The 25,197-nt window shown below is 39.0% G+C and overlaps 1 non-coding gene across 1 annotated transcript; it reads right to left on the bottom strand.

Annotated features, from left to right (window-relative positions):
- Positions 1-10,673: 10,673 nt before the first annotated feature.
- Positions 10,674-10,806, bottom strand: LOC126002528 (small nucleolar RNA SNORA51). The gene has a single exon (XR_007493218.1). It is a non-coding gene; the product is annotated as a small nucleolar RNA SNORA51 (small nucleolar RNA).
- Positions 10,807-25,197: the final 14,391 nt, after the last annotated feature.

The following is a 25,197-nucleotide window of genomic DNA, read 5'->3' on the forward strand; positions in this document are numbered from 1 at the left end:
CAGGGTTTAACTCTGTTTGTTTGTTTGTTTGTTTGTTTGGCCACACCCAGTGGTGCTTAGGGTTTAACTCTGTTTGTTTGTTTGTTTGTTTGTTTGGCCACACCCGGCGGTGCTCAGGGGTTACTCCTGGCTGTCTGTTTGTTTGTTTGTTTGTTTTTTGGCCACACCCAGTGGTGCTCAGGGTTTAACTCTGTTTGTTTGTTTGTTTGGCCACATCCAGTGGTGCTCAGGGTTTAACTCTGTTTGTTTGTTTGTTTGTTTGTTTGTTTTTTTGGCCACACCCGGCGGTGCTCAGGGGTTACTCCTGGCTGTCTGCTCAGAAATAGCTCCTGGCAGGCACGGGGGACCATATGGGACACCGGGACTCAAACCAACCACCTTTGGTCTTGGATTGGCTGCTTGCAAGGCAAACGCCGCTGTGCTATCTCTCCGGGCCCTCAGGGTTTACTCTGGGTTTTATGCTCAGTAATTACTTCTGGCAGGCTCATGGGACCATGTGGGATGTGGAGATGGAATCCGGGCCATCTGCATGCAAGGAAAATGCCCTGCCCATCATGCTATCACTCCAGCCCCACAACTCCTCCATTTATGAGTTGAGTGGCTTAGGACAAAATATTCAGCTTTTCCTTTTCTCATCTATAAAATAGTGACAATATATAATGCCTACTTTAAAGGCCACTCAGAGGATTAAAAGCAATAAATTATGCAGAGTTTAGCATTGTTCCTGGCACACAGTAGACATAAATAAAATGTATTTTTGTAATTAATAAAAATAGATTTGGGGCCCAAAGAAGGTAGCATAGTGGGTAAAGCATTTGAAATTCATGCAGCTGGCCTGGGTTTGATCCCTGGCATCCCAAATGGTCCCCAGAACATGCCAGGAGGAATTTCTGAGTGCAGAGTCAATAGTAAGGCCTGATCTCCATGGGGTGTGGCCCAATAAAACAAACCAACAAAAATGGATAAAATAGACATGTTAAAGAGCTTGTATTAGGTGTTTTCTTTTTAATTGTTTCTGCATTAATAAAAATTATTTTAGAGGCCAGAGCGATAGCACATTGGTAGGGTGTTTGCCTTGCATGCAGCTGATCCAGGGCTGACGGTGGTTCGAATCCCAACGTCCCATATGGTCCCCAAACCAGGAGCGATTTCTGAGCACATAGCCAGGAGTAACCCTGAGCATCACTGGGTGTGGCCCAAAAACCAAAAACAAATTAATCAATTAAAATAAATATAATAAAAATCATTCTAAATATTTTGAAATTGTTTTTCTTTTTTTATAATTATCTTTATTTAAACACCGTGATTACAAATATGATTATAGTTGTATGATTACAGTCATGTAAAGAACACCCCCCCTTCACCAGTGCAACATTCCCACCACCAATTTCCCAGATCTCCCTCCTCCCCACCCGAAATTGTTTTTCTAACATCTCAAAATTCTACTTATCTCCTCACAGTCTTTAAGATTATGAGTATTATGTCATATATTTTATATATATATTATATTGTGTTAGTATATTTATAGTAATACAAGCTTTCCTTGAGAATAAAGGATCAAAGAAGATGAGGCTAAAATATTTGGGAATTATGATGATTTGTACTCCTACAAGAACCTGTATTCCAAGTATATTCAATCCATCAGATGGCATAACATATGAAGCCAAAGGCAGGTGCAACAGAATAATGGAGTTGCTAACTGAAAAAGAAACTTCTGGTCCTGATGAATGGCTCAGAAATATAAGGTCATGGAGAAGAATTTCAGAAAGACAAGTACTACTATAGAAAAAATGGGAGACCCATACCATTACATCTTGGGAAATAAAAACAACTGTTTTGGTGGTTTTTGTTTGTTTGTTTGTTGTTTTTTGTTTTTGGGTCACATCCAGCAGTGCTCAAGGGTTACTCCTGGCTTCAGGCTCAGAAATTGCTCCTGGCAGGCGCAGGGGACCATATGGGATGCCAGGATTCAAACAGATGGCCTTCTGCATGAAAGGCAAACACTTTACCTCCATGCTATCTCTCTGGCCTGGGAAATAAAAACAACTGAACTAGAGTTAAATTATTATGTATTGAATAAATGTATAATAATATGTTTAACCATTCCCTTTATAAATAATGTCATTTTCATCACTTTTTAAGAATTTTGTAAGTGAAAAAATAAAAAAGGAGCCGTAGAGATAGCATGAAGGTAAGGCGTTTGCCTTGCATGCAGAAGGACGGTGGTTCGAATCCCGGCATCCCATATGGTCCCTTGAGCCTGCCAGGAGTGATTTCTGAGCGTAGAGCCAGGAGTAACCCTGAGTGCTGCTGGGAGTGACCCAAATACCAAAAAAAAAAAAAAAAAAAAAAAAAGAATTTTGTAAGGGATGCTACTACAAATATCTTTGTAAATGGAACTTTTTTTTTTTTTTTTTTGTGGTTTTTGGGTCACACCCGGCAGTGCTCAGGGGTTATTCCTGGCTCCAGACTCAGAAATTGCTCCTGGCAGGCACAGGGCCCATATGGGACGCCGGGATTCGAACCGATGACCTCCTGCATGAAAGGCAAACGCCTTACCTCCATGCTATCTCTCCGGCCCCGTAAATGGAACTTTTATTCACTCAAGCAGCATATGGCAGTGATCGTGCATCCAGATCCATGAAGCACATTTTGTGGCTTCAAATCTCAGATCTCCCATTGGCCAATCATGTAATCATAGCATTTTATCTACCTCTAACATCCATATATAAAATTGGGGATAATAAAATACTAGTATATGTGGTTTCTAAAAGATTAAATGTGTTATTATATATAAAGTACTTAGAAATTATTGCCTACAGTAAGCAATAGCCACTATTAATGGTGAGATTTTGTGTTAGGATAGATCTTTAGTTGTAAAGAATAATTCATATTTAATGCTCTTAATATTTAATGCCAAGCCATTTTTTAAATCACCATGTTACATCAATTTATGTGAATAAAAAAAGAAAGCCTGAGTGCTTATTTTTCCATGACCCCATTCAGAGTTTTTTAAATTTTTTTCCTAGAGTTTTACATTTACTAAAAGTGTGATATTACTCTTCTGTCTTTAATGTAAGTTAATTTCTCTTTTTTTTTTTTTTTTTTTTGGTTTTTGGTCCACACCCAGTGACGCTCAGGGGTTACTCCTGGCTATGTGCTCAGAAATCGCCCCTGGCTTGCAGGGACCATATGGGACACTGGGGGATCGAACCAAGGTCCATACTACACTAGCACTTGCAAGGCAGACACCTTACCTCTAGCGCCACCTTCCCGGCCCCTAATGTAAGTTTGCCATTGAAGACATCTTCTTATTTGCTGTGTGTGTCTTTTATTCTCAGGGGTTACGTGTTGGGTTTTAGCTTTGAATAAAAATGTGTATTTGCTATTTGCATTAGTCACCTCATATTTAGTCAAAATAATTCTCCCAATTCATTTTCTCTTTTAGTTGTCTTCTTGATTTTTGTATATATTTAATTTTTTTATTTAGCCCTATTTGTTCATTAGTTTTTCTTTCAATTTGCTCTCCTCTTTTATTTTTTTACTCTTTGGTTAATATTTAACTACCTTTTCCTCATAAAGGGCAAAGATTCTTTTATTGTCTTTGTATCTACATGCCTATCTCAGCTCCAGCTCACAATGGGCAACCAGTAAATATTTATGGGATGCACTAAAAGGAGAAGTAGCAAGTGTATTGACCCCAGTGATCTCAAAACCACACAAAATTGGGATTACTTAGTAAGGTCACATTTCCATCAATAGCCAAATTACAAAACCATGAATCTGCATTCCTTAGGCTGTAAGACATCCATTCACCCTCAGAATTCTCCTCCCAGACCACCTACATATGGCCTAGCAGCCCTGAAACCAGGCCTCAAAATCATTTATCACCATTGTCAATTTAGCTTGTCATTCCTGCCCTTTGGAAAATAGTGTCTTCACTAATTTCTCCCTTAATTCTCTAAGGCAGACCTTGAAATAAAACAATGAATACAATGGTATATAGAATTTGGGGATCAAATAACAACATTTCTATGTGGCTTATAACTATTGTCTGAAGGGGTTACTTTTAGGCCAACTAATGTGGCAGTGGCTAGATCACTTCCACTAACTCATCTCCAAATAGCCCCACACTTGGGAATGCTGACCCAATGACCTTATAATGGGAGTGGGAGTGGCAATGTGCTTGACAAAGTGTGAATGTGTGTGTGTGTGTGTGTGTGTGTGTGTGTGTGTGTGTGTGTGTGTGTGTGTAAAACACCATACAGAAGGGAAGAGAACGCAACTCAGAGATCTTTTCTCTCCAAATCTATGTCCTTCCTCATATGCTGTTGTGAAGTCTGAGTCAACAGAAGACAATGGGAGCACTCTCCACTGCAGAATGTAATTAAAGCCACAAGTTAAACAAAGTGGTGATAAAGGTCAGTACATATTTCCCCCATCTGAGTTAATCTGTATTAAATTACATCATGTAAAAGGCATCAGTGATCTAATCAAAACAGTATAAGTCACATTGGTATGCTGATTCCTTTCATATGTTTTTCTCCTTTACAAATAGAGCAGGCTTACATAATTTTCTGTGTATGGTTCAGTATGACAATTGCCTATAGGCAATTAAGCAAAATTCTTTCTCCTTTCTTCACCTCTTCTTTTCTTACCCCTCCTCCCTTCCCTTTTCTACCCTTATTTCTCCTCCCCTCCCTTCCCTTCTTCTCTCCTCCCTTTTCTTCCTACTGCTCCCCTTTTTCTTTCTCCCTTCTCCTTCCCATTCCACTCCTTCTGCTTCTTTCTTCTCTTCCCTCCCTCTTTCTCTAACTCTTTTGCCCCTCCCATCCCATCCTCTGGCCATCAAATAAACAGTACTTTGCAAGGTCAGTTCAGTCTAAATCTACATATCCCCATGATAGTTGGTGTCCTTACAAAATTCTTGATGTTAAAGCCTAATGTGCTCTGTGACTGTCTGGGAATGTGGGGCCTTTGGGAGAGGGTGGAGGAAGGCCAAGTGCTTATGTTTTAAATGTGAAACTCAAGCTACAGAGCTTTCAATTCCTCTCCATATGGAGATACAATGAGAGTCTGCTGCCTGGAAACATCCCAAACCATCATGTCCACCATGCTTCAGACTCCAGCAGTATTAAGAGATGTTGATGTGTAGCCTGGTATTTTGTTATAGCAACTCAAATAGACTGTCACAGAGATATTTTTCAACCATAAATTTGAAAGGGCATATGCCCACCTACAAACACAATTTTCACTTCTAAGCAAAACTTGTCCACTTACTGTAGACTTCCATTTCCTCCAAAAGCAATGAATAAGTACTTGCTTTGTATTTGAGAGCTAAAAGTCCCATTCTAGATAGCTTAGTGGGAAAGCACAGGCTATACATATATCAGACTTAATCTCTGGACACACATACACACACACACAGAGTACTTTTTCTTTGTTTGTTTGTTTTTGAATCATACCCAACAGCGCTCAGAATTTATTCCTGGCTCTCTGCTCAAAAATCACTCCTGGCAGGCTCGGGGGACCATATGGGATGCCAGGATCAGAACCACCATCCTTCTGCATGCAAGGCAAACGCCTTACCTCCATGCTATCTCTCTGGCCCCACATGGTACATTTTTAATTAATACAGTATCATTTCCATTATTTCCTTCAAAAGTATAGTACATATAACTAAAAACTCAGTTCCTCTGTTACTCCTCTGCTAATCCTTGAGATCAATCAAGAGACAGGAAAGATCACTAGTAGAAAAATATCTTATCAATAAGTCAACGAGGTTGGAAGATGGTGTGCTCAGATTCTAGAGAACTTTCTCTTCTGCATTGTCATGAGGAGCCACTTATGTGGGGGAAAAAACAAGGAAGCCTATTTTTACAATAATATTGGTTTACAAGTGTACATGCATTTATGCTTTATAAAAGGTTCACATCTGGGGCCAGAGAGATGGCATGGAGGTAGGGTGTTTGCATTGCATGCAGAAAGACCGTGGTTCAAATCCTGGCATCCCATATGGTCCCCTGAGCCTGCCAGGAGCAATTCTGAGTGTAGAGTCAGAAGTAACCCCTGAGTGCCACCGGGTGTGACCAAAAACCAAAAAAAAAAAAAATTTTTATTAAAAAAAAAAAGGTTCACATCATACCCACCACTAAACTTAATCATTTCTCTCCAATGCTGCTCATTTGACCCTCTCTGTCTAGTTTTGAATTCTGTTGTCAGAGTCTATGGTTTAATTTGAATTGGACACTGTCTATTTTCTTACCCCTTTTTTTTATATCCCACACATGATTGAGATCATCCAGTATTTGTCCTTTGCTTTATGACCTGTTTTGCTTAACATGATATGTATGACATATATACCACAACTTCGTTATCCACTTGTCTGACGTTGAACACTTAGGTGTTTTGTCTTGGCTTTGGTAAATAACATTGCAATGAACCTATCTATATGTATATCTTTTCAAATTAGTGTTCTTTTCTTCCTTGGAATGATACCTTAGACTGGAATAGCTATACCAGAAGGTATTTTGGGGGGATGAGGGAAGCCTCCCAAGACTTGTTCAGGGTTATCAAGGGCAACTTCTAATCATATTTAGCCCAATGAGCTTGAAAGTTGTATAATGCTGCTAGGACCAGAGAGTAATGGGGACCACCAGGACCACTCAGGTAGTGTTCGGGGGACCACCTAGTGTTTTTAACTGAACTCATAGCCCTGAGCAAACAAAGCATGTGCCTCAGCTCTTTGAGCTATCGCCATATTTTTACTTTTTTGAGAAGTCCCACTGTTTTTCAAAGTGACTGAATTAATTTATATCCCTATCAATGGTGAATAAAGGTTCCCTTTTTTTCCCTGCCAGAACTGTTGCTTCTGTAAGTTTTTTAGGCTATTCTCACTGGTGTGAGGTGATATCTCATCACTGATTTCTGTTTTCCAGAAATGATACATTTTGTTTTTTTTTGTTTCATTTTTATAGACTTACTGGTCATCTGTTCAACTATTCTCCCTAATTTGTTGTTGTTGTTGTTGTTGTTGTTTTAAATTTGATATGTTCCTTATATGTCTTGGATATTGGCCAGATGTATGGTGTGTGAATATTTTCTACCATTCAAGTAGAGTGTCTTTTTATTTTATTGCTATCTTCTTTCACGGTGATATAATACCAGTTGTTTATTTTTGCTTTTATTCTTCTCACCAGTGGAATCAAATCACTCAAGACAACACTGAAGTCAATATCATGGAGTGTTTATTTTTAGACAGAACATGTTGCAGACTGGTAGGTGCCAGAATAGTCGATAAATTTCTTTGCTGCCTGGTTTTCTGACCCAGGATATCTGGGCTATAAATCTAAAGGAGGATTTCTGATGAAGGGTCTGCCTACTTGTTGTCATCCTTGAACAGGCCTTCTGGGGTGGGACAAGATAAGGGGAGCTGTTACATTCTTTGAATTCTCCATAGATCATGCCCAAAGGAGTTTCCTGGTTTTAATTATGTGTCCAGTACCTATTTCCTCTCGGGAGGGTTTCATTCTTAGCAAAGATTGTTCCTCTTGTTTTAGATTTTGTTTTAATTACTATTTGATCATTCTACCCATTTGTTTAAGGGAAAAAACCTCCATAGCTTTAAAATACTTTTACTGCGCTCTACAAACTAGTATAGTTTTTTTTATGAAAACTATATTATATGAAACTATTTTTTATGAAACTATATTATATCCATGCATGAATTTGGAAAATATCTCCACTAGTCCTATGTGCTCTATGTATTCATCTGCCTCTGTATTTTATCATAAAAGCTTTCTATGATTTATGTGCCTTGAACAGTCCATATCAATTTCTACATATTTCTACAAGCAATTTAGTGACATAATAAATAAAATCACTTTCCTTGTTATGCTTTTTAAGTTGAATTGCTTGTTAAGAAAGATAAAGAATGGGCTAGAAAGATTGCACAGTGAGTAGGGTATTTGCCTTTCATGCGGCCAGCCTGGGTTTGATCGTTGGCATCCCCTGAGCCTGCCAGGAGTGATTTCTGAGCTCAAAGTCAGAAGTAATCACCACGTGTGGCCAAAAAAAAAAAAAAAAGATAAAGAAGAGGAACAACAGAGACCCCAGTAAATATTATTTATGCCAAGACCCACCACATTTAATAGCTTACCTAACTGTAGTTTTACTCTCTACCAAAAGTGAAATTTTAAACATAACAATCTAGAATTTCTTGACCAGTTATGATGAGGTGATCTACATGATAAGACACTGCTTTCCTCTTAAGAGAATGTGATTCCTTTTCTTTCTCTAATAAGCTTGCTTCATCTTTTTTCTATAAAAATTATACAAAAATAAAAACCTATAAAATCTAAACACAAAATTCTTCCGTTTTGTATTTTCTAGTCACTAAGTGATAAACTGCTTAATTAGTGAATCATTAAATAAAATCATTTCTATTTACAAACTTATTTAGATGAATTTTGTTTCTTAAACTTTTTGGTTAACATTTAAAAATGATATGTGTTAACAGATTTATCTTCTATGTGTCCTTTTATTGACAATTTCCAATATCTGTTTTAGAAATTAAGATAGGTAGAATTTGTATTTTCTGTTTCTTCATTTTTATTTCCCTCCCAATATTCAGTTCTCATTTCTTTTGGAGACCTTGCTATGATTAAAATAATAAAATATATGTTGGGGCTGGAGAGATAGCATGGAGGTAAGGCATTTGCCCTGCATGCAGAAGGACAGTGGTTCTAATCCCGGCATCTCATATGGTCCCCCTTGCCTGCCAGGAGGGATATCTGAGCGTAGAGCCAGGAGTAACCCCTGAGCGTTGCCGAGTGTGAACCCCAAAAAATCAAATAAATAAATAAAATAAATGTTAGCCATCCCTTAATTTCTTTCCCTTGAGTCACACCACCCATATTACCTAACCACAGTGCTCAGAAGCATCACACTTTTTTCTCAGCTGTGGTGTCTGTGAATATTCTGGTACTTCATGCTGGAGGTTGCCATGGTGCTCACATTCATGATTACAAAAGGCCATACTTCCTATTGTGCTCAGTTTTTGTTCTGTTTTCAGTTAAGGTGTTCACAGCATCTAGTTGTGATGCAACTTGAATGCACTTGTAATGCTGAGGACCACAGACAAGCAGAGTTGCCAGGATCTTCCTCAGTACATGTTGCAGGAAAAAGGAATGGACTCAGATCTTATACTTGCAAGCAGATTCTGTAAGCCACTAAGCTATTACAAGGGCCCAATAATCTTTAGTTTCTCTAAACTACCTTTGCTTTGTACATATTTTGAAGGGACATCTTGCTAGATTTGCATGATCTTTTTCTTTTGTGAGATAGAAGGGAGAATATCAGATGGTGTTCCGGGGCTACTACCAACTCTGTGCTCTATGATTGTGCCCAGAAATCCTCAAGTGCTCAATCCTCAATCCTCAAGAAATTCAGTGCTGGAGATAGAGCCTGGGCCATTTGCAACCAAAGTATTGAGTTATCTGTCCAATCCTAAAATCTTTTTTTTTTTTTTTTTGGTTTTTGGGCCACACCCGACGTTGCTCAGGGGTTACTCCTGGCTGTCTGCTCGGAAATAGCTCCTGGCAGGCACGGGGGACCATATTGTACACCAGGATTCAAACCAACCACCTTTATAGTCCTGCCTGCAAGGCAAACGCCACTGTTGTGCTGTCTCTCCAGGCCCTAAAGTAAATCTTAATGTAAAGTTATGTCAAGTAACAACAATCTAATTTGAAATTTCATCCAGTGACCTTTAGAGCTCCTATTATATTGACTGCATGGCCTTTTATTGAAGTTATTGATCTGGGACATTTATTCTGATAGTCACCTTTCAGTAAAACATTTGTTGATTCTAGGAGAATTTTTCTAGTTCCCCAATCTTGAGTGATAGCATCACTGTCACACCCCAGGTTCATTGTCTTTAATAAACTCTCTGACTTATTCGTTTAAATGTTCTTTATTTGGTCCCCTATGCAGGAGCCTCTTACTGCCATTGCTGCTTTCAAATGCTTAATGGTCTTGCCATCATTGCCATATTAAATTGTGATCTATCTGGACCTAGTAGGACAGCTAAGAACTGTGAGAATTTAAAACTGCTTCATAACTTCTGGCTTTTTCTGCAAATTTATCAGCAAGTCATGTCTGTGCAGAAGACACAGAATGGAATGGATGGTTCTCTGTTTCTGAGCTGTAGTTCTGAACTACTTTCCAACCTGGCTGCCTCTAAACACAGTAAGAAAGGGAATTATATAGACATCTGTTTATGTTTCATACCTTGTATGCTCATCTTTACACTTCTTGAACAAAATTTTAACCATTTGTAGGTAAATAATAATATCAAGATAACTTAACTCGATAACAAGGAACACTTGGATTCCAGCCCAGAAGCCTTCATTCATTTACCATGTGGCCTAGGTCAAGTTATTTATCTTCTTAAATTCTTCCATTTAAAATGGAGGGACTGCAATAGATTTATCTAAACCTTCCAGCAGCAATTTTAAATTAATCATTTATTAGAGAAAATTTATAAAATTAATATTAATAAACTAAGGCCATAAAATGGACCTTGGTGAAACTCCAAATTCTGCTCTCTCTCTGACCAAAATCTGATTTTAACTTACTGGGATATTTGTTGGAGTTTTTTTTATTGGTTTTTTTTTTGTCCTCCAATTCACAATACAGACCAGGCAAAGGGCCTGGGTTGAGGTGTATATGGGGTGCTTTTACTGTACCTCCTCTTTCTATACAGTCAGTGTAAAGAACACAGCCTGTGGTAAGAATTGGGAGACCTTACTGGGATATTTGTGTCTAACCTTCAGATCAGGGCTGGAGCAGTGGTAGGATGTTTGTCTTGCACACGGCTGACCCAAGATGGATGGTTCAATCCCCTGGTGTCCCATATGATCCCCCAAGCCAGGAGCAATTTCTGGGCACAGAGCCAGGAGTAATCCCTGAGCATCACTGGGTGTGGCCTAAAAACTAAAAACCAAGTAAATACACAAACAAACAAGCTTCAGATCATCTCTTGCAACTTAATACAATGAACCAACGATTTGAGGAATATTCTGCTGTGGGAATATCTGCCCAGACCCTCTGTTCATTGTAGGAAGCCCTCCTCCCTCTTTGTTTCCTCCTCTGCCTGAAGCCATGGAGGAGAAGTTCTACTGCTTTGTGATCCTTGTTTTTGGTCAGTTTATCACCAAGCTGGGGTCTCAGCCAGCTGATGCCATGAGTCCTATCTACAAGAATTAGGTTTTGAGGTAGGAAAGAAGATGGAGAACTGGTCCCTAATGCTTGAAGTAGACAATAAAATTTTCTATGGGTGTACCAGTCCGCTGTGTTCTCCATGGGAAAGATGGTGCACAAGGCAAGAGGTATGGTATTTGGGGGTGCGAGTGTTTAAATAATCTGTACTTACATGCCTAAAATAGGCTTTTCAACTCATCTTTGAGAAATAGCCCCATTAAGTTCATTTTGCCTTAGAAGATATAATCTGGTTTTGCCTTCCAGTTCTCCCCTCTCCTCAAATCTAAAGTAATACAACTTCTATCCAAGTAAGTTGAAATTTTTATCTTTTCATCTTTCATCCACTATCAGGGATGATTGTTTCTCTCATAGCCCTATCTATTACTGTGACTTGAATAACATTGTTCACATTACCTCTTTCTTTTAATGAAAAGATTTTAATTTGCTTAACAACTAAAAGGTGTACTTTCCCAGCCCATATTGACTTGTCTGAGATATTCTTACCTAGATTTTGTCATTCCTGAGTCTTTTTCTTCATTATTCTGTTGTGTCTATAGTGTTCAGTCTATAGTGTCCTATAAAATGATATGGATCTATGTATTGACATTGAGCTATCTATAAAAATGGTTCAACAAACTATATACATAAAATATATAATATATAATTGTTGTATATAATATATCAATATATGGGGTCGGAGAGATAGCATGGAGGTAAGGCATTTGCCTTGCATGCAGAAGGTCGGTGGTTTGAATCCCGGCATTCTATATGGTCCCCTGAGCCTGCCAGGAGCGATTTCTGAGCATATAGCTAGAAGTAACCCCTGAGCGCTGCCGAATGTGATGCAAAAACCAATATATATATAATATTATATTATAACATGGTGTATATAATATATCAATATATTGAATATATAATACATTGTATATATAATAATGCATAATTGGTGGCTGCATTTGTAAGAGGGGCTTTAATTTTATTAACTCAGATCTCTTTGAGGGTGGGGCTGGAACATCTGACAGTGCTCAGGGGTTACTCCTGACTCTGTACTCAGGATTTACTCCTAGTGGTGTTTAGGGAAACCTTATGGGATGCAGAGGATTGAACCTGGGTTGGCTACATGCATGTAAAATGCTCGACTCTCTATGCTATTGCTCTAGCCCCCACAACTCAAATCTTAAAGTGAAAAATAAACAATAAATCAGTCTGACATTTTATAGAAAATAATCCTTTGAACCAACAATTGAAATATACTGTATTAAAATATATGTAAAATGCAAAATTATCAAAATAGCAATGTGATGTAATCTTGCCTTCTCAGCAATCTGATTTCCAATACTATCTTTTTATAACAATATAATTATGCATACCATATAGTGGAACATTATTCCAAGAAAGGAAGACAAATTATATGGAAAAAATGAATAACCAGCATAGATTAAAAAGTTGGGACAACCCCAAGCACAGAATCAATACCAGATGTGGCCCCGAACAGATAAAATTTTATAAAATAAAGTGAACTTGTCCTTTATAATTATATTTTAAGAAGAAAGTTAATGGAATGGCAGGAACATCCAAAGATATAAAATAATAGCTGTTCACAACTTCTATTGACATTTTTTTTTGTTTTGCTTCCCCTCATCCCCCAGTTGGCAGCTTATGTATTCTTCATAATAAAGGCTCCTGGTGCCTTTATTTTTTTTTTGTCTAATTTATGTGAATATGCATTCTTCAAAAATATTGGATTCTGGGCTGGAGTTATAGCACAGCGGCAGGGCGTTTGCCTTGCACGCACTGACCCAGGACAAACTAGGTTTGATCCCCGGAGTCTCCATATGGTCCCCTGGCCAGGAGCTATTTCTAAGCCCATAGCCAGAAGTAACCCCTGAGTGTGACTGGGTGTGGCCCAAAGACCAAAAGAAAAAAAAAAAAAGAAAAAAGAAATATTGTATTCAGATTAGATTAGAAAGCTTTCCTTCTGCTTAGTCCTGAGGGACCAAACCTAAGTTTTCCCTTAAGCAATACAAATTCTTCTAAAAGTAGGGCCCGGAGAGATAGCACAGTGGTGTTTGCCTTGCAAGCAGCCAATCCAGGACCAAAGGTGGTTGGTTCGAATCCCGGTGTCCCATATGGTCCCCCGTGCCTGCCAGGAGCTATTTCTGAGCAGACAGCCAGGAGTAACCCCTGAGCACTGCCGGGTGTGGCTCAAAAAACCAAAAACCAAATTCTTCTAAAAGTAGACTGAGCTTTCAGTCCTTAAAATTCATTTCTCTCCACAGCTGAAGATATAGTACTTGCCTTGAACACTGCTAACCCAGGTTTTATCCCCACCAATCTATATGATACCCTGAGCCTGCCAGGAGTAATTCCTGAGCACAAAGCCAGGAGTAACGCCTGAGCACCTCTCTGTGTGACCTCCCCCCAAAATCAAAATTTAAATAGATTCATTTCTCTGGTGCTGAATAGGTAGTATAGATGTTAGCGTACAGCTGACTCCAGTTCTTTTTGCAGTATGATGATAATGTCTCAAGGTATTAGAAGGAATAGCCCTGGCAGCCCCCGAGCACTTTTTGGGAGCTAACCCCCCTCATTTTGTTTCTCTGGCTGGGAAAGGCAAATCATTATTTGAGAAAAGCAAATCTAAATTATTGCTTTTACTTCAGGTCAACTTGAGAAGAGACAGCACTCATGTTGGAATGCTAATTGTCCCTGGCAGGAGTGCTAGGGAAAGCATAACATACCAGAATCAGAAAATGGGACTTTTGACAAATTGCCAATTGAGTGACTATTAAAGGAAGGGAAGTGAACACTAACAAAAAGAGAGCTGAGAGAAGCAGTTAAAAAGTGAACTTAAGTAGTGGAGGAAGAGAAGGAGGATAAAAGCAGTTGGCATATATAGACCTTAGAGTCCTGAGGGAACAAGAGGAATTCTTTTCTGAGCTCAGAGGGAATGTGAAGGCATCTCTATCTTTATACCCCAAGGTTTGGTACAATACACTGGATGTGTGGATGTGGTAATCCCAGAGATTTTGCAGTAAAAATTCTAGAAAAGAGCATTCCTGTTGCCCTCATATGTGTGTTTCCAGAGATGATTAATTTGAAGATGACATAGGCATTTTGAATTTTTAATCTCCATATATGTTTTATTATGGCAATGTTTTTCTTTTGGTGATTTTGGGGTCACACCTAGTTAGCAGTGCTTAGGGTTTATTCCTGGCTCTGTGCTAAGGAATCACTCCTAGCAGTGCTTGGGAGATCATAGGTAGTGCTGGGAATCATACTGGGATTCAGCCACGTGCAATGTTAGCACCATGTCCACTATACTATCTCTTTAGCCCACAATCAGTGTTTTTAAAACAATAAATTAGGAGTTGGAGAGGGAACTCAATGATAAACAGAACTTGATTTACATGTGTGAGTCCCTGAGTTTTATCCTCTCAGCCAAAAAAAAAAAATGTACCGGTAATAATAAAATATGTTATATAATGCCTATTTTGAATACAGGCAGAGGTGGGGAAGTTAGGGGGGCATTGGTGGTGGAAATGCTGCACTGGTGAAGGGAGGTGTTCTGTTTATGATTGAAACCGAACTACAATCATTCTTGTAATCATAATTAATATATATTGTAATAGATCATATATATATATATATAACTCCTTAAAAGGATATCTTTGTTCTGTGATAGCTGATGGTTTATTTATAACATAATTTTGTCTATAATGTTCATATACAAACATAAAGATTATGATAGCTTATTTAGGTTAATATTATGAAATTCTTCTTGTGCACTATTAAAATCATAGTATGTACTCATAAAATAGCAATAGAACTGAAACTAAATTTATTTATTTATTTACTTTTTTTTTTTTTTTTTGGTTTTTGGGCCACACCCAGCAGCCCTCAGGGGTTACTCCTGGCTCTACACTCAGAAATTGCTCCTGGCAGGCTCAGGGGACCATCTGGGATGCCAGGATTTGAACCACCATCCTTCTGCATGCAAGGCAAATGCCTTACCTCCATGCATTCTCTTCGGCCTCGAAACTAAATTTATTTTTAATATTTGATTCCTAGTGGCTAATCTACTGATTCAAAATTAAATGTATTAAAATTCTTTTAAAAACTTAAGATGATACCAGTATATCATCTAATAGCCACTTTTTCTAAAAGTGAGTAATCTTAAAATTTATGGTTCAGGGGCCAGAGAGATAGCACAGAGGTAGGGCATTTGCCTTGCATGCAGTTGATTCAGGACGATGATATTCAAATCCTGACATCCCATATGGTCCCCCATGCCTGCCAGGAGTAATTTCTGAGCACAGAACCAGGAGTAACCCCTGAGTGCTGTCAGGTGCAACCCAAAAACCAAAAATCAATAAATAAATAAATAAAATTTATGGTTCAATCTGTCAAACATCCTTTTTCTTCTCTTTTCTGAAATCCTTTGAAAATGATAGTAAAGGAAATTTGGATGTTTTTGTTTGTTTAGATTTGAGACCACACCATCAGTGTGTAAACTCAGGACTTACTTCTGAATCTGCACTCAGGAATTACTATTAGTGGTGCCCAGGAGGGATCATTTGAGATGCCTGAGATACAACTTTCCTAAACTCACTCAAGGCAAAAATCTTACCCACTGAACAAGAACAACCAGTGCTGGCATGGATGTGGGAAGAAAAATACTCTTGTTCAATGCTGTAGGTACAAGAGAGGGAATGTCAAATGGTCCAGCCTTTCTGGAAAACAATATAGATATTCCTCAGAAAAAAATTGAAATTGAGCTTCCATATGACTCAGCAATACCATTCCTAGGAATATATTCTAGGAGCCCAAAAACACAATGCAGAAAATTCCAGTGTATCCCTATGTTTATCACAGCACTATTCACAATAGCCAGAATCTGAAAACAATCCCAAGTGCTCAAAAACATATGAGTGGCTAGAGAAACTGTGGTATATCTACACAATAGAGTATTATGCAGCTGTTATAAAAAAATAAAGTTCTAAAAAATTATACATAGGTGTATATGAAAAATATTATGCTGAGCGAAATTAGTCAAAGGGAAATAGAATGATTGTATTCATTTTTGTGATGTTAAAAAAAAAAGATGGTATGGTAGGGACCGGAGAGATAGCATGGAGGTAGGGTATTTGCCTTGCATGCAGGAGGATGGTGGTTCGAATCCCAGCATCCCCGAGCCTGCCAGGAGAGATTTCTGAGTGTAGTGTAGAGCCAGGAGTAACCCTGGGAACTGCCGGGTGTGACCAAATAAAAAAGATGGTATAGGAATAATATCCAAAGACAATAGAGATGAGGGTCAGGAGGATCAGTCCATGGTAAGAAGCTTGCCACAAATAGAGGGGGAGTGTACTTAGAGCAGAGAAGGTACCGCTACGATGATGATAGTTATAAATGATCACTCTGGGCAGAACTGGGTGCTGAAAGGAGATAAAGTGATATGCATAATACTCCTTTAGTAACACTATTGCAAATCACATTATCTAAGAGAGGAAAAAAAGGAAGAGAGAGAAAAAGAAAAAGAAAAATGCCTATCCCAGAGGCAGGTAAAGGGAGGGTAGAAGGGAAACTGGGGACATTGGTGGCAGGAAATGTCCACTAGTGAAGATTGTGTTGTACACTATATGACTGAAACTCAAGCATGAACAACTTTGTAACTGGAAAAAAAAAAAAAGCAAAACCGGGCCCGGAGAGATAGCACAGCGGCGTTTGCCTTGTAAGCAGCCTATCCAGGACCAAAGGTGGTTGGTTCGAATCCCGGTGTCCCATATGGTCCCCCGTGCCTGCCAGGAGCTATTTCTGAGCAGACAGCCAGGAGTAACCCCTGAGCACCGCCGGGCGTGGCCCAAAAACCAAAAAAAAAAAAGCAAAACCCTGTATTATGAGCAACCTTGTAAACCACAGTGTTTAAATAAAATAATTAAAAAAAAGAAATGGAAAAAGTTTGCATTCTCTATTTTCATCATGCTGTTGAAATAGTAGAACTGGCATCAGTTTCCATTTCTCTGGCACAAATTATTACTTCTTCCAAGCAGTAATACCTCCAGCTGGCATTTACTGGGTGCTTACTTTGCCTAGTATATGTGATAAATCCGTGATCTTCATAGTCTCACTTCCTTCTCTCAACAACCCTTGGAGGTGAATACAGATGGATTTAATCATTGACACCTCCAAGGGGAAAAATCCAGGATTTGAGTTGAGATATACTTGGAGCTAAAGTTCTGCCTTTTGCCTCTCTATTTACAACCTCTTAAAAAAGGAAAATGAAAATTAACGATGTATTATATAGAAGAGTAAATAATAAGTCGTTTATATTTGTCATTTGCTAGAAGGTTTTAGAAAATTGAAGATAAAAATAAGTCTGGAGATGTATGGGGAATAAACTTGTCCTTCTAGATAAAGCTTCACACAGGGCCTTCTTTTGGTAAAGTTTCAATAGGTTTTTCATGGTGTAAGTTGGGAGTACCCACTGCTGTCCCAAGGTACCCAGCCAGATAAGCATTTACCTGGAAGATTAGAAACCTAAAGACAGCTGGTGAGGTGGCGCTAGAGGTAAGATGTCTGCTTTGCAAGCGCTGGCCAAGGAAAGATCACGACCTCAGTTCTATCCCTTATGGTCCCCCCAAGCCTGGGGCAATTTCTGAGCGCTTAACCAAAAAAAAAAAATCTTCTTTGGGCCCGGAGAGATAGCACAGCGGCGTTTGCCTTGCAAGCAGCCGATCCAGGACCAAAGGTGGTTGGTTCGAATCCCGGTGTCCCATATGGTCCCTGTGCCTGCCAGGAGCTATTTCTGAGCAGACAGCCAGGAGTAACCCCTGAGCACCACCGAGTGTGGCCCAGAACCTCCACCCCCCAAAAAAAAAGAAACCTAAAGACAAATCACAGGAAGATTTTCATAAGATGTCTGTCAGAATGTCAGCCAATATTTAAACATAAATATATATTTTCTCCAATAATCAAATGTATATAGGAAACTAAGTTACAATAATAAAATTGTGTAGTGAGCATGGAAGCATTAGATTCTCTTAATAATTTATTTCCCCAAGCTAGTTGCCCAGCCCATTCATTCATCAACTCAATAACTATTGAGTATGCACGTTATGCTTGTTCTTAATGCTGAGATATCATTGTTAGTAAGAAACAATTTCCCAGTCTGACAGAGTCAACATTTTATTGAAAGAGGTGGACAATCTCCATAAAATTTTTTATTTTAGACAGCACCAAATGTAATCAACAAAATTAAGCATGATTAAAAAACCAGGGGCTTAATAAGGTTGTCAAGGAATAACTAGTGGGGTATTTTGAGATATGAAAAGATTACAGGATGAATGTATTCTGGCTTTGAAAGCTATCTGCCAGAGAAAATAAGAGCGGAGAGCTTAATACAATTATGATCTCAGTATGTGTGTGGGAGACAGTAGTCAGATCCCATGTAACAGGTAGTGAACAGGTAGAGGATGAGAATGAAAGCAGGCAAGGACCAGTTTTGTAGAGATTTATAGCCACAATGTGGATTTTAATCTAGGAGTTACTTTTGAGAATGTTTTGAAGAAAGGCAGATCCAAGAAGGTAGGCTTTGGATTAAAGTGAGAGGAATACTTGTATTTTGATTTGGGAGCAGAGGTAAGTCTAGAAGCTATGCTTAGTATGTGATATGTGGTACAGTTCTAGCTAATACATGAAATGTATGCAGCTTTATTAAAGGGAGGATATGTACACCACTCCTTATTTTTTCTTCTTTCTAACGTCTGGAATGTAGGTGTAAAATGGTACCATGAAGAAGCAGCTTCATATTAAAGGTGGAAAAAGAACAAGAGAGTGGAGTCTACATTGCTGAATATTATAAAGTATCCAGACATTTTATGAACAGCCTATGTTTAAATGAAAGAGAAATTTCAGCATTTTGTTGTTGTTGTTTTTTGTGACTTTATATTGAATCTGATGCCAGCATACACATCTTTCTTAATTCACAGGAATGCAGGCTGACTAGAAAATACAGACAAAATTTGGCTGGAGTGGGGCCGGGCGGTGGCGCTCGAGGTAAGGTGCCTGCCTTACCTGCGCTAGCCTAGGAGACGGACCGCGGTTCGATCCCCCGGCGTCCCATATGGTCCCCCAAGCCAGGAGCGACTTCTGAGCGCATAGCCAGGAGTAACCCCTGAGCGTCACCGGGTGTGGCCCAAAAACCAAAAAAAAAAAAAAAATTTGGCTGGAGTAACAATGTTACCAGTAACATTTATGGACAATAATGGGTTCTATCATTTTTTTCCTTTAGTCACATGCAATGGTGCTAAGACTCTTGGCCTTGAGGTCAGGGTTCATTCCTAGTGATCGTGGAGGACCATATAGGTTGTGGAGAATTAAACCCAGGTCGGGAATGTGCAAAGCAAGCATCCTACTCTCTGTACTATTGCTCTGACTCCTATCATCATATGTAATTGAACTTTCATAACTTAGCATGTTGCTTGCTAGGTGGCCCAAACACCACAGAATAAGCTCTCCTAATCTATTCTGTGAAATCTGCGTATATATGTCTTTATTTTGGTGGATCACTTGATCTAATATTGTCATTCATTGATATGTAGAAGTATTATTCCCCTAATTCACTAATTCAAAAATGTCTTTATGCTAAATGAAATATTATGTTTTTTTTAGGTTTTTGTGTTTTTGTTTTTGTTTTTGTTTGTAGTTTTTGGGTCACACCCAGCAGCTCAAATGTTACTCCTGGCTTCATGCTCAGAAATCTTTCCTGGCAGGCTCGGGGGGAATGCCGAGATTCAAACCACCGACCTATTGCATGCAAGGCAAATGCCCTTACCTCCATGCTATCACTCAGGCCCTGGAATGTTACTTTCTTATCTTAGGACCCCATAAATTTTATTTTTCAGTTCCTGAGTATTAAATCTATGTTTAATACATGTGCTCTAGCACTCAGCTACATCACCAGCTAGAACCCTTTATATAATCAAAAGCAGCCTAATTCTCAAAGGTATGCTTGAATAGGGCCTTTTCTAATGTCCTATTGGTCTTACTGATTTACCATAACCTAAAATAATCAGTATATCCAAATCAATAAAACACTGAAAATTTTCTTCCTAGTAGCTTTGAAAACAGAACCTTGGGGGCCGGAGCGATAGCACAGTGGTAGGGCATTTGCCTTGCATGTGGCCGACCAGGGTCAGACTCTGGTTTAATCTCTCCGGCATCTCATATGGTCCTTGAGTCTGCCAGGTACTATTTCTTTTCTTTCTTTCTTTTTGGATTTTGGGTCACACCCAGCAGCACTCAGGGGTTATTCCTGGCTCTGTGCTCAGAAATCGCCCCTGGCAGGCTCAGGGGACCATATGGGACAACGGGATTCGAACCATTGTCCTGTGTCTAAGGCAAACGCCCTACTGCTATGCTATCTCTCCGGTAGCTAACACTTTTTGAAAGCTAAGTATTTTGTTAGAAGTGTTTTAAAGTAGCTTAAACCATAAGAACTTTTTTATTTGAGGTTCTGTGATACTGTCAACAGTGGTTTTCCATAAACATAATTACAATACCACATAGCATATTCTCATCCTTATTCTTTTATTTTCATTTTTTAGTTTTTGGGCCACACCCAGTGAACTAAGGGGTTATTCCTGGCTCTGTGCTCAGAACTTACTCCAGGCAGGCTTGGGGAAACATATGGGATGCTGGGGATCAAACATGGGTTAGTCAGGTACAAGGCCACCACCGTATCTGCTGTACTATCTCTCTAGTCCAATTTACCCATATCTTGATAAAAATATAAAATAATCTTCATGATTTAAGCCATTTTGATTTGGCTTTATATTACTTGTTACTGCAAACATCTAAACCAATATTCTGATTAATTTATCTTCTTTTTATTTAAGTCCATTTGAGCATGTATATAAAAATATACAAGTGCTATAGAAATAAAATATATGTTTACTTAGTATTGTTTTATTTCTATTTTCCCTTCCCTTAACTTTTGTTGCTGTTGTATGACCAAAAGTCTCATATTTGATTACTGTGGCTCCAGAAATTACAAACAGCACCACATGGATTGCATTCAGCTTTATGTTAGTGGTGCTCAGATGGAACTAGGAGTCTTTTTGTTTGTTTTGTTTTGGGGCCACACCCAGCAGTGCTCAGGAGTTATTCCTGGCTTTGCATTCAGAAATTATTCCTGGCAGTGCTCAGGGCACCATCTGGGATACCAGGAACCAAACCTAAGTTGACCATGTGCAAGGCAAACATCCTACCTGTTATGCTATTGTCTCAGCCCTAGAACTCTGGATCTCTTGCCTACAAGGAAAGTTCTTTGTCACTAAGCAATCAATCACTGGGCTCTTTGAAGAAAGAAAAGAGGCTGAAGATGGAGACAAGAGAAGGCTAGAAAGGTATCAAGCAGAGGGAATGGTCAGCTTGGATGAATCATGGTTTGGCTTTTTCCACTTATCCAGGTTGCTGAGTGTTAATAGTTTCTTTGTATTGCTGAGTAATATTCCATGGAGCTTTCACCCTGGAAATATAGACATTTTGTATGTCACTACCTTCTTTAGGTTCAAGTCTTGGATACAAGATGCAAAAAGAACATCTAAGGAACTATTGTGTTCTGAGAGGATCTCAGTTTCTTACCAGTCTGTCTTCTTTCCACATTTCAGTCTTCTCCAGTTTGTATTATTGTAATGCTCAGGGGATTTAGTTGTTATAATTAGAAGAATGTAGTTTACTTCATCTTCTCAGAAGTAGAATCCAACTAGACCCATTTATAAATAGAATCATGTTTTAGTGCTTGCTTTTGACATCACATTTACTAAAATATAAATAGAATTGTATTTAATTACTAAGATATATTAATACCTAATTATGATGGTTGTACCTGGACACACCCTTTGGATTACCCCACTTGACAGTTGGACTTGGACACTCCCCATGGATATCCTCCATTGTAATGACTGTTGAACCTGGACACACCCATGGACATGCCTCCTGTCATGGAGGGGAATAAAAGGAGAAACATGGACTGTTGAGGGAGACCTGGGATAGTGACAAGTGATAGTGGCTTGCAGAGGTGTGGGCAGAGATTAAGCATTGGAAAACTGTTGTCTGCTTTGCATCTCTCTGTCTCTGTCTCTCTGTCTCTCTGTCTCTCTGTCTCTGTCTCTCTGTCTCTGTCTCTCTGTCTCTGTCTCTGTCGCTCTCTCTCTCTCTCTCTCTCTCTCTCTCTCTCTCTCTCTCTCTCTCTCTCTCTCTCTCTCTCTCTCTCTCCCCTCCCCCAGGATGGGTGGTTGCTATATATTGTCTTCCCTGGGTGGGCATGAGGCCCAACCTGCAGCTGGGCCACAAGGGTCTCAGTGAGCCTTGCAGCACCAGGCCCTAGCAGCCTTGGGTTTCTGCAGTCTTGTAGCCCCAGCAACATTGGGCTTCTTGGGCTTCTGCACCTACTTGGCACATTACAGTTTGTAAAAGCATCATGATTTTATTTTTCTAAATTCAAATGTGTTTATTTGAAATGAGAAGTGACTACAGACAACACTTTTTTAAATATCTTTATTTAAGCACCATTATTCCAAATATATTTGTATAGTTGGATTTTAGTTATAAAAATGCTAACCACTAATGCTCCCCATCTCCATCATCCCCCAGCCCCTGCTTGTATTTGAGACAGGCATTCTACTTTTCTCACTCATTACCACTGTTATGATAGTTGTTAGTATAGTTATTCCTCTAAATGTACTCACCACTTTTTGTGGTAAACTTCATATAGTGGGCCGGTCCTTCCAGCCCTCATCTTTATGTCTCTGGGCATTATTACAATAATGTCCTTTATTTTTCTTAAATCCCACAGATGAATGAGATTATTCTGTCTCTATCTCTCTCCCTCTGACTTATTTCACTCAGCATAATAGTTTCCATATCCATCCATGTATAGGAAAATTTCATGACTTCATTTTTCCTGACGGCTGCATAGTATTCCATTGTGTATATTTACCACAGTTTTTTTAGCCACTCATCTGTTGGGCATCTGGGTTGTTTCCAGATTCTGGCTATTGTAAATAGTGCTGCCATGAACATAGGGCATTTTTGTATTGTGTTTTTGTGGTCCTAGGGTATATCCCTAAGAGTGGTGTAGCTGGATAATATAGGAGCTCAATTTCCATTTTTTTGAGGAATCCCCATATTGTTTTCTATAAAGGCTGACATAAAGGCTGACATTCACCAGCAGTGAATGAGAATTCCTTTCTCTTTACATCCCAGCAGCACTGATTGTTCTTGCTCTTTGTGATGTGTGCCAGTCTCTGTGGCATGAGATGGTATCTCGTTGTTTTGATTTGCATCTCCCTGATGATTAGTGATGTAGAGCATTTTGGCCATTTGTATTTCTTCTTTGAAAAATTGTCTGTTCATTTCTTCCCATTTTTTGATGGTGTTAGATTTTTTTTTTTTTGTTAAGTTCTGTCAGTACCTTGTATATCTTTGATATTAGCCCCTTATCTTATGGGTATTGGGTGAATAGTTTCTCCTATTCTGTGGGTGGCCTTTGTATCCTCGTCATTATTTCCTTTGAGGTGCAGAAGCTTCTCAGCTTAATATAGTCCCATTTGTTTATCTCTGCTTCCACTTGTTTGGACACATTTTTGAATAGTGACTGCTATTGTCCTCTTTCAAAATCTGAGTTAAATTCTTCCAAATAAAAATACTGGGGAGGGGTTCCAGGGGCCAATACCTAGCAGTGATTGAGCCAGGGTTGGCTGCATGCAAAGCAAATGCCATAACCCCTGTACTACTATCTCCCTGACCCGCTAAACATTTAAAAAAATTTTTTTCCTTAATATCAACCTGGAGGTTTTTTAGTGAGAAGATGATTTCTTTCTTTTCTTTTTTTTTTTCTTTTTGTTTTTGGGTCACACCCAACAGTGCTCAGAGGTTACTCCTGACTCCACGCTCAGAAATCATCCCCGTCAGGCTCAGAGGACCATATGGGATGCCAAGATTCAAACCACCGACCTTCTGCATGCAAGGCAAGTGCCCTACCTCCATGATATCTCTCCGGCCTGAGAAGATGATTTCTTAAATTTACCTGGCAAGTCCTTATGCGTTAAAGAATATAATGAGAATTCCCACATCTTTCCAGAAATAAATAAAATGGAAGCAAGACTTCTTAGTAGTATCTTATTTTAGAAGCTTGTCTATGTGAAAAAGCTGAAGAGATGATTTTTATTCACTTATTATATATATATATATATATATATATATATATATATATATATATATATATATATATATATTTGGTGTTTGGGCCACACCTGGCGGTGCTCAGGGGTTACTCCTGGCTATCTGCTCAGAAATAGCTCCTGGCAGGCACGGGGGACCATATGGGACACCGGGATTCAAACCAACCACCTTTGGTCCTGGATCGGCTGCTTGCAAGGCAAACAACGCTGTGCTATCTCTCTGGGCCCCACTTATTATATTTCTATATATTCACCATACTTGCTTTTTCAAGATAGTTAACAAATTTGGGGGTTCTAGATGTGGTTGTTTTCCCTTTTGTTCAATAATCATTCTTCCTCTCATACATCTATTCTTTTATATGTATTAATATCTAGTAACACCATCTATTATTGCCCTCTATCTATCAGTGTCTCCGCAAATGAGCTGTTAATATACTTATTCTTATTTTATTCTGAAACCAGGAAGATGAAGCTGAGACAAGATAGAGGATTTCTCAGTGGAGGGAGGAGTTGGCAGCCTTGGCCACGCCCATCTCCTTCAGCTTACTTTTCTCTTGAGGATCCAGCTGATGCAGCATTTCAACCCCCCAAGATAAGATTCCTCTTTGCTCCCTTAAGTACTACTACTTTGTAACATTGATCAATCATGGATTTTAGCTTGCTTCACTTTTTGACTTTAGAAAAAATATAT

Source organism: Suncus etruscus, chromosome 2 (assembly GCF_024139225.1).
Source record: "Suncus etruscus isolate mSunEtr1 chromosome 2, mSunEtr1.pri.cur, whole genome shotgun sequence".
In the NCBI taxonomy this organism is placed as follows: domain Eukaryota; kingdom Metazoa; phylum Chordata; class Mammalia; order Eulipotyphla; family Soricidae; genus Suncus; species Suncus etruscus.